The sequence below is a fragment of the Haliotis asinina genome, chromosome 14, assembly GCF_037392515.1.
Source record: "Haliotis asinina isolate JCU_RB_2024 chromosome 14, JCU_Hal_asi_v2, whole genome shotgun sequence".
NCBI classification, from domain to species: Eukaryota; Metazoa; Mollusca; class Gastropoda; order Lepetellida; family Haliotidae; genus Haliotis; species Haliotis asinina.
In genome coordinates this window covers 187,569-200,394 of record NC_090293.1, presented here as the reverse complement: position 1 = coordinate 200,394, position 12,826 = coordinate 187,569, and positions in this window count along the sequence as shown.

Below are 12,826 nucleotides of genomic sequence, written 5' to 3'. Positions count from 1 at the left end.
TTCTTATGTTACGATTTATCTTAAGAAACACAATAATCCATAAACATTTTAAATGTATATTTCCGGAACTTAGAATCTGTCACCAGACATTGTAATGTGAAGAACTGTTACATGTTATTATTCGAATAGATATACTTACGGATTTCATTCTTTTTGTTGTTGTTTTGGTTTTTTTTGCTGCTGTTCTGTGTGACACTTTCTTTCCAGTTTCTTGTCTACTGAGATCCTCACGCCTGTTCCGCCACACTCTACAAAGCGCATCTGAAAAGAAATGTTTAAAGTACTATAGAGCATGTTTCACACATTCTAGTTAATCTGTTAGGCAACGGTTTTTATATAAGCTTGGTTACTGAAGTTAATATCCACAAATCTGTCTTTACACTATTAATTAAATCATTAACTATTTATAATGACAGGTGAGTAAAAATTACCTTCACAAGATCCTGTTGACCATCCTTGGTCATGATATAGTCACTTGTTTCTTTGACTACTATATTCATAGAGTCCTCGTCATCGGCTTTACTGAAAATAAAAACAAATGTCATTTTCCTTGCACTTCATTCAATCATGCATTCAACACAATGTCTAATCAAAATTAAAGATCGTCAGTGAAAATTATACACCCAAGTAAACTACAGATTTATCACTTTGAATACATATATTGTTCTGAAAGTTTACCATTTTGTACTTAAATGATTTAAAATGACTTCCGAAAAGGCTAACCATCCTTTGTGTTATTTCGTGCAAATTCTATGTACATCCTGTTTGCCAAAGTTATGCAACCGGTAAGTGAACAACTGACATAAAGATCATGATAAAAGAAGTTTAGTTATATCACATGACATAACCTTGCAGCAATTAAGCATTGTAAAATCAAGGGGTCAGTTTGATGGCAATTTCACACAGGTGTAATGTTAAACTGATTTAGTTTACCAGCTATTCAAATCCATTTGCAAATGTTACTTTCGTGTATTTTTCATTTTGAGAAAACGTACGTAGGGAAGTGAACTAATGAAATATTCAAAATGAAATTATGTCTGTGTTACCTAGTAACATAAGCACATACCTTCAATAGGCAAGGGTGATCCTCTAGGAGCAGTCGTGTCAAGATTTTTCTCACAACAGCCTAAAAGATTAAATCAAATACGTTAAATATAACAGGTATATATATATGATTATGCTCAACACATATGTATTAAATTACTGAAAAAAATACATGAAATTTCAAATGTATCCTACGCAAAGCTAACAGTTTCTTATATGAATTTAGTGTTTGCCTCAAATAGTTCAGAAACAGATCTGACCCCTCTGAGCGAATTTGGGGGTAAACAATTTCATTTCACTAATGATCCAGGATTGCATTTAATAAATTACACCGAAATGTTGCCATTGTAAAAGCCCATCATTTGTATCATTCTTTAAAATATATCTGAATTGGTGAAATATATCTTGCAATACGCAAAACTATTAACAGGAGCACTAAAATCAAAAGTCTGCCCCTTTAAACTTAAATAAATACTTGTGGTTAGTACTAAGAGAGTTAGTTACAAATACAAGCTTGGTGTATTCTATACCATGTCGATCTATTGAAATGGAATATAAACAAACTTTTCAGGCCTATTTTACTTAGATTTTACGATAACATTTAAAAATAATACGAGCGAAAATATACATTCGCGGGATAAACTTTATAATCTATCCGGATTTCTGTCATTAACGCAATAATTCTTTAAACGTTATTTGACAATAAAAAACCCTTGTCTTACCTGACACATCCGAGGTACTCCGAGTTTCTCGCATCCGTTCTCTGCTTTCTTCTCCAAGTCGCGAATCCTTTCGTCGAGTGCTTTTGGGGAAAGTGAGGTGGCCATGGCAAAGTTTACAGCCATCTTATGCTTAAAGTTTTGAAAATAATTGCTAAGAAAACAAATTTGTTCCTACCCGCCAAACAAGATGGCGTCTCGCTAACACTCACGGGAAATACACAGTTTTGTCATTGTTTTTTTTAAAAGTAAACCTAATATGACCATTTGACAGTAGATTTCCGCGTTCTAACACAAAAGAGGAAGGTACACCCTGTTGTGACTTGTTTTTGTAACAATTAGATAGTCTCGCGTGGACGTGACCCTGTCGCCATTCGTTTATTTGTTTACATTGCCGACATCAAAGGGGAGTGTGAAAAGTGGAATTCAGCGGATTGAATGTAAGTACTCAAAGTGACAACAGTGGGCAGTTATGGTTTTAGCGGTCTTTTCATCGCATTAGCGTCACTGATTGTTTTTTCTCAGTGTCAAGCATCAATATTGATTAACAGTGATTAATTTTGAAAACATGTTCACCTTACTTTAACTGGCCCGAGCGTCATGAGTCCTACTGATTTAGCACTCATGAGAAACTTTATTGTGGCAAATAAGTTATTTTCTAAAATTCTGTCAGGAGAAGGTAGTATCCGGATATATTTCTGCTGGATGGACCCCCCACGTACCATGTAAGTAATTTACGCACAGTGCTCAAAACATGCACGGGGGATTAGAAATATTAACATTGTTTGTTCTTTTCAGTTATACAACCAGATCTACTATCCGTATCTACCCTTTAAGTTAACTTGATGAATACCTTTATTACTATTACTAATATAATTTGGTGATGTGTCACAATTTCTTTCAAACCTTAATTCATTTGTCAATGTGAATGAAGAATGAAGCACAATCCCACTGACCCTTTGGCTATGATTTGTACATGCAAGTATTCATAATTTCTGTAGACTATTCGTGGCATTTTCTGCTGCAGAGACACAGTTCTTTGCGGACATTGCGACAAGTAACTATCAAGAAAGACAGCCTAAAATCACAAGAAATACGTTTCTGAAATATGGTTGGTTTCTACAATATTTGTTTTAACATGGGTACCCAGAGATATTCCGTATATATGTCTTCGTTATATCTATTCATACAATCTGTACTCCAGAAATATTTCAACAAAGTCACATCATACATTCATTAGTTTATCAAATTATCTAGTATCTTATGTTCTGTGTCAGTTCTGTGTATCCAGGTGTACCAGTTAATCAGTTTGATGATTTGATATTTGTTTTATAACCATTAAAACCTTGTCCATCAGTACATGTTGCATGTGTTAGCCCTACAATGCATTGACGTAATCATCACATCTCAAGTTTCATATTTCTGAAAGAATCATTGTGTCAGTTATTTGATTTACAGATATGGATTGTGGACCAACAAACTCGGAGAATGACAAGACGCCTTCATTGGTATTTATAATTCCCGCTATATTATCTGTTATATGCCCGGTAAGGGAATCTCTTTTATAATAATATTATTCATATAGCTTTATAATGACGCAGACACTATGTAGATACATACAATAAACCTTTTGACCTCACTCAAAGTGTAACTGTACATGGATTCAATAAAGACATATTTTTTTTTTCGGATTCAGATGTTTCGCCAGATATTAACCAGGACTCGCATACACCAACAAACATCTACAGAAGAACAAAGCACTTTGTGTAGTGGCTAGCTCGTCTTCATTCAGTGTGCCTGCCTCCTGAGCAGTGCGTGTGTGGAGAGAATTCTGTTACTCTTCTCTGAGCCCCCCCAGTTTCTTAATACAGCGAATTGTGTACTACGGCAACTGCCCTGTTGCATTAAAATGTGAGCTTTTCTAAGAAATGAAACAGTTGAATCATAACATTTTCAGAGTTTGTTTTTTGTTCAAATAAATATGTAATAAATATAACAGATAATACAACATATTTCAGTTTTCTAAACTAAGCGAACTCTCATTGTCATCTTCCTTGTACAGAAACCTAGCGGAAACCTACATTACCCAAGATCCACAAGGTTTCCGCAAGACCAGAAACTTACTCACTCCAGCTATAAAGGTTTCAGTAAACTGAAACTAAATGGAAACTTCCAACTACAGTTTCAGTTGACGGAAACATGACGGAAACCAAGACTTGTTAGTTTCAGTTGTGGAAACTATGCGGAAACTCTCATTGCGCGTTTCCTGAAACTGAAACCTAGCGGAAACCTACATTACCCAGTATCCATCAGGTTTCCGCAAGAATGGAAACCAAGTTATTTTTGCTGTGTTTGCAACCTCTACCGGTGGTAGATGTTTTCCAAAGGTGGCACGTGGACCTGATAGGCCCTTTGAAGGAATCTCCTGAGGGATTCAAATACATCATGCTTTGCATTGATGCTGCTTCCAAGTGGCCGGAATGCTTTCCGCTGAAAAGCAAAGAGTCATTTGAAGTAGCCAGAGTGTTGTATGATCAAGTCATAAGCAGATACTCATGCCCTCAAAGCATACTAACTGATAGGGGTAAGGAGTTTACCTCCAAACTGTTGAATGAGCTATGCAAATTACTGGATATAGGCAGACTTAAGACTAGCCCTTTCCATCCAGAAACAAACAGCCATGCTGAGCGCATGAATAGTGTCATTGGTCAAACACTCAGAATTTATGGTGACAAGGAACAGGAAAAATGGCCAACACTGTTGCCTAGCATACTAGCTGGCTACAGAATGAGCCCAGCAGTCAGCTCAACAGGTTTCTCTCCTTACTTCATGGTGTTTGGAAGGGAACCTAGGTTGCCAATTGACAGTGTGTTGGAACCTCAGAAGCAGGGGCTTCCTGTTCAAACTCGCACTGATCTAAGGCAGTTACTGAGCAATATTGAGATCATCAGAGAAATTGCTCATGAGAATGTGAAGATTGCACAGGAGGCATACAAACAACAATTTGACAAGAAATCAGCAGAACCTCGATACCGTGTTGGAGACAGAGTTTGGCTCTATTGTTCAAAGGTGCCAAAAGGGTTCAGCAGAAAACCTTATAAGTCTTGGCAGGGACCATTCTATGTGGTATGGAAATACCCATCGCACACGTTTCAGCTACGCAGATGCGGTGATGACAAGTTGATAAGATCACCCATTCATGCCAACAGACTGAAACCATACTTCAGTCCAGATACCCGTCCACTAGCAACCCCGTTGGATTTATCCGACGATGAGGAATTAGATCCTGAGATGATTCCTGATGAGGAGATCATCATGTCAAAACATGACACAGGTACTCCTTCAGACGAAGAGATTTCTGGAGATGAATTTGGTACAGATACACACGATGTGCCAGTTGCGTCAGACGATGATGTTCCTGATGTAACTGAGTGCAGTCCTGCAACAGAGGACAAACAGATTGAAGCCATTGAGAAATGTATGTCAGATCGCAAAGGAAAATGGTACAAGGTGCGATATGCAGGTGTCGCAAAACGTGAATGGGTCCAACGGGAATTTCTTCCAGCTGAAATAGTGGAGGATTTCCACATCAGAAAGACGATGAAGGGAAAAACAAAACGGAAGCACAAGTCAAAACGATAGATTCCTAAACATGATGTTCCTAAACTCCGAGTATAAGGTAGCTACACATATTTTTAAGTCCCGATATTATTATGACACGTGTCAGTCTATATGGGTACCCAAAGTTATGAAAATAGTTATGGAAAAGTCGTGGAGGGACATGCCCGCGCACACGAGTATTGATGTATATGAAGCAGAGGGACATTCCTGCGTTTATGAGAATTGATGTATATGAAGCAGAGGGACATTTCTGCACTTATGAGAATTGATGTATTTGAAGCAGAGGGACATTCCTGCACTTATGAGAATTGATGTATACGAAGCAGAGGGACATGCCTGCATTTATATGATGAATACGAAGCAGAGGGACATGCCTGCATTCGTGGTATATATAAAAGCTCAAAAGAGTCTAGAGATGACTGACACTCTCTAGTGTGGGGTAGATGAACATCTGCCTCAGGTTTCTGAACGATGAGGACAGTCGAAAGACTAACAATGAATTCATTCGGGACGAAGGACGGAGTGTCGATCTGTCTCGTAGCCTGGGTGAAGACATATAAATCGGTCGTGGAGTGTAAGCGGAGGCCAATTACATCGATGGGTGACAATTTTTTTTCTCGCCTGGTCAGAGGCAGTTGTATATGAGATGAACAGGACGTACAGAGGACTCAGCTGAATATAAGTAGAATAAAGTGGTTGATACAGTAACAAGGGACTAACATAGGAAAGATTACCTATGACCGGGACTAAGTGAGAGAGTGAACAAACCAGCTTGATATAAGAAATTTAAGGAGGCCTCTATTATGAAATGTTTGACAGACTCACGAGTACCACATGTTATTTTCTCATGAACTAAGACTGTATGAACGGTGTAACTGTTCTTCGGTTAATTGAATGTTCCAAACATTTAACTCATGGGATGGTGATATGTTGTATAGGACATTGGTGACGACCAATTGGGATTGTTGAATATTCCCTTACTTGTAAGAGACATTTGCATACTAATGAGGAGTGGAACAAAGTATTTGAAACAGGAGCTTACTCAGATGTTTGTGTTCTACAGGACCCTTCGGCTTCATGTTTAAAGTGATGATGATACTACTGACGATGTGGAACTTCAATACACCGTTGACAACAGAACTAAATACCATTGACAACATGCTTCTTACATACCTATCAATTTCACTGGGGTACTATCTTTAGTCAAAGGGGAGTGAGTTGTCTTTATGCACCAAAATCCACATTATCTTACATTGGTAACAGAATTTTATGAAACTATAAACTTCCAAAGGATAGGAATACTCAAACACTACACAATTTCGAAGGTATATTTCATCAGTCAGGACAGTACTGTTTATGTCACAATGATGCTCACTGCAACATCCAAAGGCCACTTAACCATATCAAGTAAAGTCATTCCTGTGAGTATTTTCTTTTAGTCTTTGAGAGTTGTAAAATTAACGAGAGAGAAAATAATACTTTACCTACACTCAACTGGTCATATCTACTGATAACTAGACTCTGATAGGGGACATGCTATGGCTATTATAAACTTCATATCTTTTATACAGACACTTAATTGGACACATTATTTCATTCATGTTCCTGTCACTGATACCTGAACAATACCCAGTACTTATTAATGAGTCGGGTAGACTTTCTGCTCCACCACCTTGTGTAACAGTAAAGACAGAATACATAAAGTTAGATTCTTGTTAAGTTTTTTTACACAAGAGAACGTTACAATGATTTCAGCACATGTGACTTAGAAAAGAAACTCACTCATGATAACATATGTGAACTCAGACATACTAGTGTCCTCATGTATTAATTATTCCATATTGTATTTAAATGTTGCATGCTTATAATTAGAATGTGTAAAATGGTGTTGTAAAACTATTGTAGTTTGTGTGAAAAGAAAAATGTGAAAATGTTCAAGAGTCCAAACAAGAATTTTTACATGCTTTTCGATTTGTACTGATTTTACTATACATCTGCATTGGCTATGTTCACTGGGTTACTGTTTCAAGGTTATTAATTATTAAATGACTGTTTCGCTTCTCAGATAGGTACAACCAAAGACAGATCCTATCTGAGACATTTACTTGTATTCTGGCTTTTTGAGTTTTCGGGTCCTCAGATATATATGTACTCTGTTGATATTGTATCATTTATGTATATCTTAATCTTTGTTGTTGCTATGGATATGATGTATATATGTATATGTTGGAACTTGAGCCATTTATCAATCGCATGGGACATGCTCTACAACAGGAGGGGCATGTATAACCAGGACATTTAGAGTTAAAAAGTTTATAAAACAATGATATATATATGGAAAAATTGAAGTCAAGTTAGGGAGGGTCAATGTACTGGGAAAGTGCATTGACCAAGTAATCAGATTTTATGGATTCACTTTTCTTGGAGGAAATGGCAATTTCTCTGAAGTAACATAAAACTAGGACTTTGTAATTCTACATGATTAGGCGGATGGACATTCGGATATTAGTGGTCAGTTGTCAATAAAAAGGACATGCAGAGGATCGGAAATAATTTGTTTAAGTATCTTCTGGTGCCTACCAGTCGGAAATATTATTTGATATTCTGTCAGATATGTCAATGTTAGGTTGATGAATGGCTAAAAGTTGATTAATGAAGATATCTGAAACTGGAAGAATTTGATGGTACCGGTAATGTTTCGGAAAGGGACTAATGAAAGAAACTAATTATTAAGATTGGGTATGAGTCATTTTTGTATGACGTAGGACATTATTTCGGGGGAGGAGCCTAAATTGTCATGACTTCTATTTTGTTAGTTGTCCGGTGAGTGGTGTGCGATTCTGGGCCCCACCGTTGACTTGAGAGGTTCTCTCCGTATATTGAGAGAATGGCTCAGATGAACTTATAGTATCAGAAGTTGTGCAAGAGACCAACAAGTTCTTCCAGGACATAGTAAACTAATGTTGTGTTTAGACCAGAAACTAGGAACTATCTGAGGACCTTTGTTTGTGAAAAACTATACCATAAATAAAAGGACTTGAACGCCAAACTGGACTTATCCTTGAGTATACCGTCTGACTACATCATCCCCAGACAAAGAGTGGAGGAAATACAGATTGCCTAGGGAGAAGGGTATAACACCCCGACACCCTCAGGTAACATAATCCAGCTGTCAGATATGCCTATAAATGTGATGTCATAGCGCAGTAAGTTCATTCTCGGCTAAGATGACTAGCACTTAACATACTGGTTTGTTATATTTTAATACAATGGTAGTTTGTTTATCAAAGGCTGCAAAAAGAGCCTTATTGGAAGTGTAATCAAATCGAGATGTGAAACACTGCTCTTAGTGTAGCATCTGATATTTTATGGTGAGAATATGCTTACTCTTTCTTTAGGGTGCAAACAGAAACTGCCTTGTAGCAATGCTGTGAAGGTCAATCTGACTGACGGCTTTTATGCGTGGAACAAGACGGTGAAGGGTAAATGATCACTGATGTGATATTTTGTACCGTGTACAATTGTAATAACTGCCTCGGCAAGTGTCACAAGGGACTTCCAAGGACGTTTGTTATTTTATCTGGTTTGTGGTGGTAGAAAGAGAATTCCCAAACATTGCTGAAGGTGATCTCATCATGCCGATTCAGGTGAACAAACCATGTGGCCAACAGGACAAGGCACGTGTCCTGAAGATCTATCCTGGAGATGATGGGCGTGTCCAGTCAGTGAAAGTAAAGACCTTTCACGGAGAGTACACCAGGTCAGCTTCCAAAGTGTGTCTCCAGTTTGTGATAAATGAAAGTGTTTTCAAAGTGATCACAAAGACATTTCAAGTGACAGGTAAATTTCCCCTTAACAAGTAATCATATGTAGTCACTCTTTTGACTCTGTCAAGGGGTTGGGTATGTATGAAAATCTATTTTTTGTTCCAATAACGCTACCCTCTGTTTTTTCTTTTTTGTTTCTAACGTAAAGTACTAAAATACAGTTATCTTCCTTCTCCTTGCAATATTCCAGCAATATCATGGTGGGGAGGGTTAGGGTTTAACCCAATATCAATGTGGGGAGGGTTAGGATTTAACCCAATATCATGGTAGGGAGGGTTAGGTTTTAACCCAATATCATGGTGGGGAGGGTTTGGGTTTAACCCAATATCATGGTGGGGACACCAGAAATGGGCTTCACACAACAGTGCCAGGGTGGGGAATTGAACCCAGGTTTTCAGCGTTACAAGCGAATGCTTTAACCATTAGGCTACCCCACCATTCCCCATAACTAAGGCGTAATAAAAAATACTACTGTTGTATAAGATATATGCCTGCACCAAATAACTACATAAAAAATACTGTGATGTGTTGTAATGGTGAAGTGAGTGATGATTGGGCCGCATTATAAATGAATAGCATCACTACAACAGAACTACTAATGAAAACTGTAAGAGGAAGGTACACTTCTCGTAGTGGAAGATAAGAACACATACAAAGTCAGTTTATCAAGACTAACACAATCCCCAAGTATACAAAGGATCAGCTGGCAAACCACATATCTAGAAAGGCATGTAGCATTTCTCTCAGGTAGCTGATGACAGTGTGATATTACAGGTGCGCGCTTTATATAAGCCCATGGACTTGTTCAGCAAGTCGCAGATCCAACTTGTGTTCTCAGAATTACACTGGATCTCATCCTGACTAGAAACAGTGAACTTGACATAGATTACTGGGATTGATCACTCAGTCCAGTTTGATCATTTCACCATCATGGAAAAATCAAAGTTTCTCAACACATTAAAGCACATCAAGAACTATCATATCAGAAATGGATGCAAAATACTTCCTCCAGTTTGAAGACTGCTCTCAGCACAGTTCTGAGTGTTTACTCGCAGTCAAAGTGTTGAAATTGTTGAAATTGTCGTTGATAAACAGGCTACTTCAATGAAACATATTGTGAGAGTCCAAACAAACAATCATGATATAATGCTGAAACTGCAAAACGGTATCATCGGCAGTTAAAAATGACAAATGATTTCGTCCAACTTAAAGGTCACATGCAACCAAAAAATCAAATATACTTAAAACACATTTATCACTTATTCATGACACATAATATACATTGCCGCTTTTATGAAAACAAATAAACAAAATTATAAGCATACAATTGCGATTCAAAACTGCAATATTTTGTACTTGGGCTTACATTCCCCGAAACGAAGCCCTCGAGAGACCGAACCCAGTCAAAGCGGTTGGATGTGCACTCAAGTGTAACGACAGCTTCCGATTGGCTGTTTCATTTGATGACATGCTGAGGGTTCATTGTGTGTACAGAAAGATGATCTGTTTGATGGGCATTTTAGAAGTATGGCGAGTCACAAGAAAGTAAGTTTCTTTATGGATAACAACTTCTTTTTGTGTACTTGATGCATCGTTTCAGTATGGATTCATATACTGTTGTCAAACAAAATCATATACACGAAAAGAAGTTGTTATCCATGAAGAATGTATATAGAGATGTTAGGTTTTGAAAATACATGTTCTCTGAATTTGCGCTTGGTCCAATCAAAAATCATGTTAGTAGAGATGGTAAACTACTGCGTGGCTGGAATCTGTCATTCGTCCAAGTACAAAGCAGGACTTGAAACTGACAAGAGTTTGCACCAGTTTCCGTCAGATCCAATCATCCGAGTAAAATGGATGTAGTTTGTGTGTAACCCACAGACATAAAAACATGTCATGTGTATCACACATGCCTAATTACATAATGTGGCAGAGACGGGACTCAGGTGCACGAGTCATAAATCAATCTATTTTCTTTATGTCGTATAGTCTGATAGGTGTTAAGTTCAAAACTGCACGTGGTCACTGATTGAAGCTGTGTACTGCATGTTGTCTTTAGCCGACAGGCAGGCAGACACATAGGTGTGAATAAACCAGACACTGAGCTTTCTCGGCGACACAGGCTGCTTACCACAATCAACAAGCTGTTATACGTAACGAGTAGTTTATTTACTTGTTTGTGTACACAACCAAGATTAGACTACTGCTCATGACCTCAGACTCTGGGCATGCATACTGTTTCAAGTTCTGCAAACCCATTCACTGCACATGAATTATGGATGCTGAGCAGCACAGCTGTTGAAACCAGTTTTCCCCCCAGCGTTGGGGAAATTTACTGAAACGTTTGAACTCTGATTTCGCGGGCTTTTTTTTTCATCGCGTTTTTTTTCAACTTTATAGGTTGAATTGGCATGTTTTATGATTTGTTTCTGTAAGTGCATACTGAAAGGTACCAGAATCTGCAAAGTTGTGTTTTACGTTGCATGTGACCTTTAACAGTGCTTAACTCATTAAGTCTGAGGGCAACTTCACCGCTCAACACCTGGAACCCCGTGCTGATAGCCTGGCTCCATGTGGTAAGACTAATTAGTGCTATTCACGCCTGATATCACTGGCAGGTTGCAGGGATTACAGGAAACTGTCATACGAGCATGTCCTGATTGTTTCTTTGTGTTGTAAAGATATATCTTGAAAGAAAACAAGTGTGAATACACATCTTGTATAGAATGTCTTACACAATTTTATTGTGCTTTCTCTTGTAGACCTTTCGGTGCATGTACATATATTTTCTTAACATATGTATTCCTTGTACGTAAAACATGAGACATACTGAAAGAAGTAAATGTCCCTCTCATATCATTGTGTGAGGTTAAATTGTACAAAACATCTATGGCAAAGGCAGTAAAGAAGAAGTTATGTACATGCTTAATAATCTTCTATGAAAGAGGCGTTTTCACTGATACATTGCTAGTGCATACCGAATATTTTAAGGAAATTACTAGTATGATAGTCCGTGACTTACATCGAGCAGATTCACAGTTTGTCCCTTTGGTTCATCAAGACTTAATGCAGAAAACACATGTTATCATATGAGCATACATATATACATATTGTATAATACTATTCCTAAAACATATATAAGACAAAGGGACATGGGATGGGGTGTCATCAAAGTTCCAGAATTTTGTATTTTTTGTATCTCAGCTGTTCAGTATAATGGCTGATTTGTTATCTATGACCAATCATATCATGAGATACTTGTCAGTTAGGCTGTCTCAACCTTCTTTAAAACCACAACTCCTGTGGGTGAACTACTTTTAGTCATCTGCAGTCCCTACTCACATCCCATAGGCACTATGCAGGCACTTGCAATTTACCCTAGGGGGATAGTCTTATTGCCCCAAAGGCCCTTGCAATTACCCTAGGAGGACTGTCTTATAGTTCTATCCAATCAGCTCCTAGCATTCTCTGCTTTGCCATAGCTACCATACATGTTCTCAGCCCATGTGCCTCTTGCTTTTGCGTCTGTAGTTAGTGTGCATTCACCAGGGGTTCAAAAATATTTTGAAAAGCCACTTGTCACAGGGCAAGTATAGCTTCAAGAAAGTAACT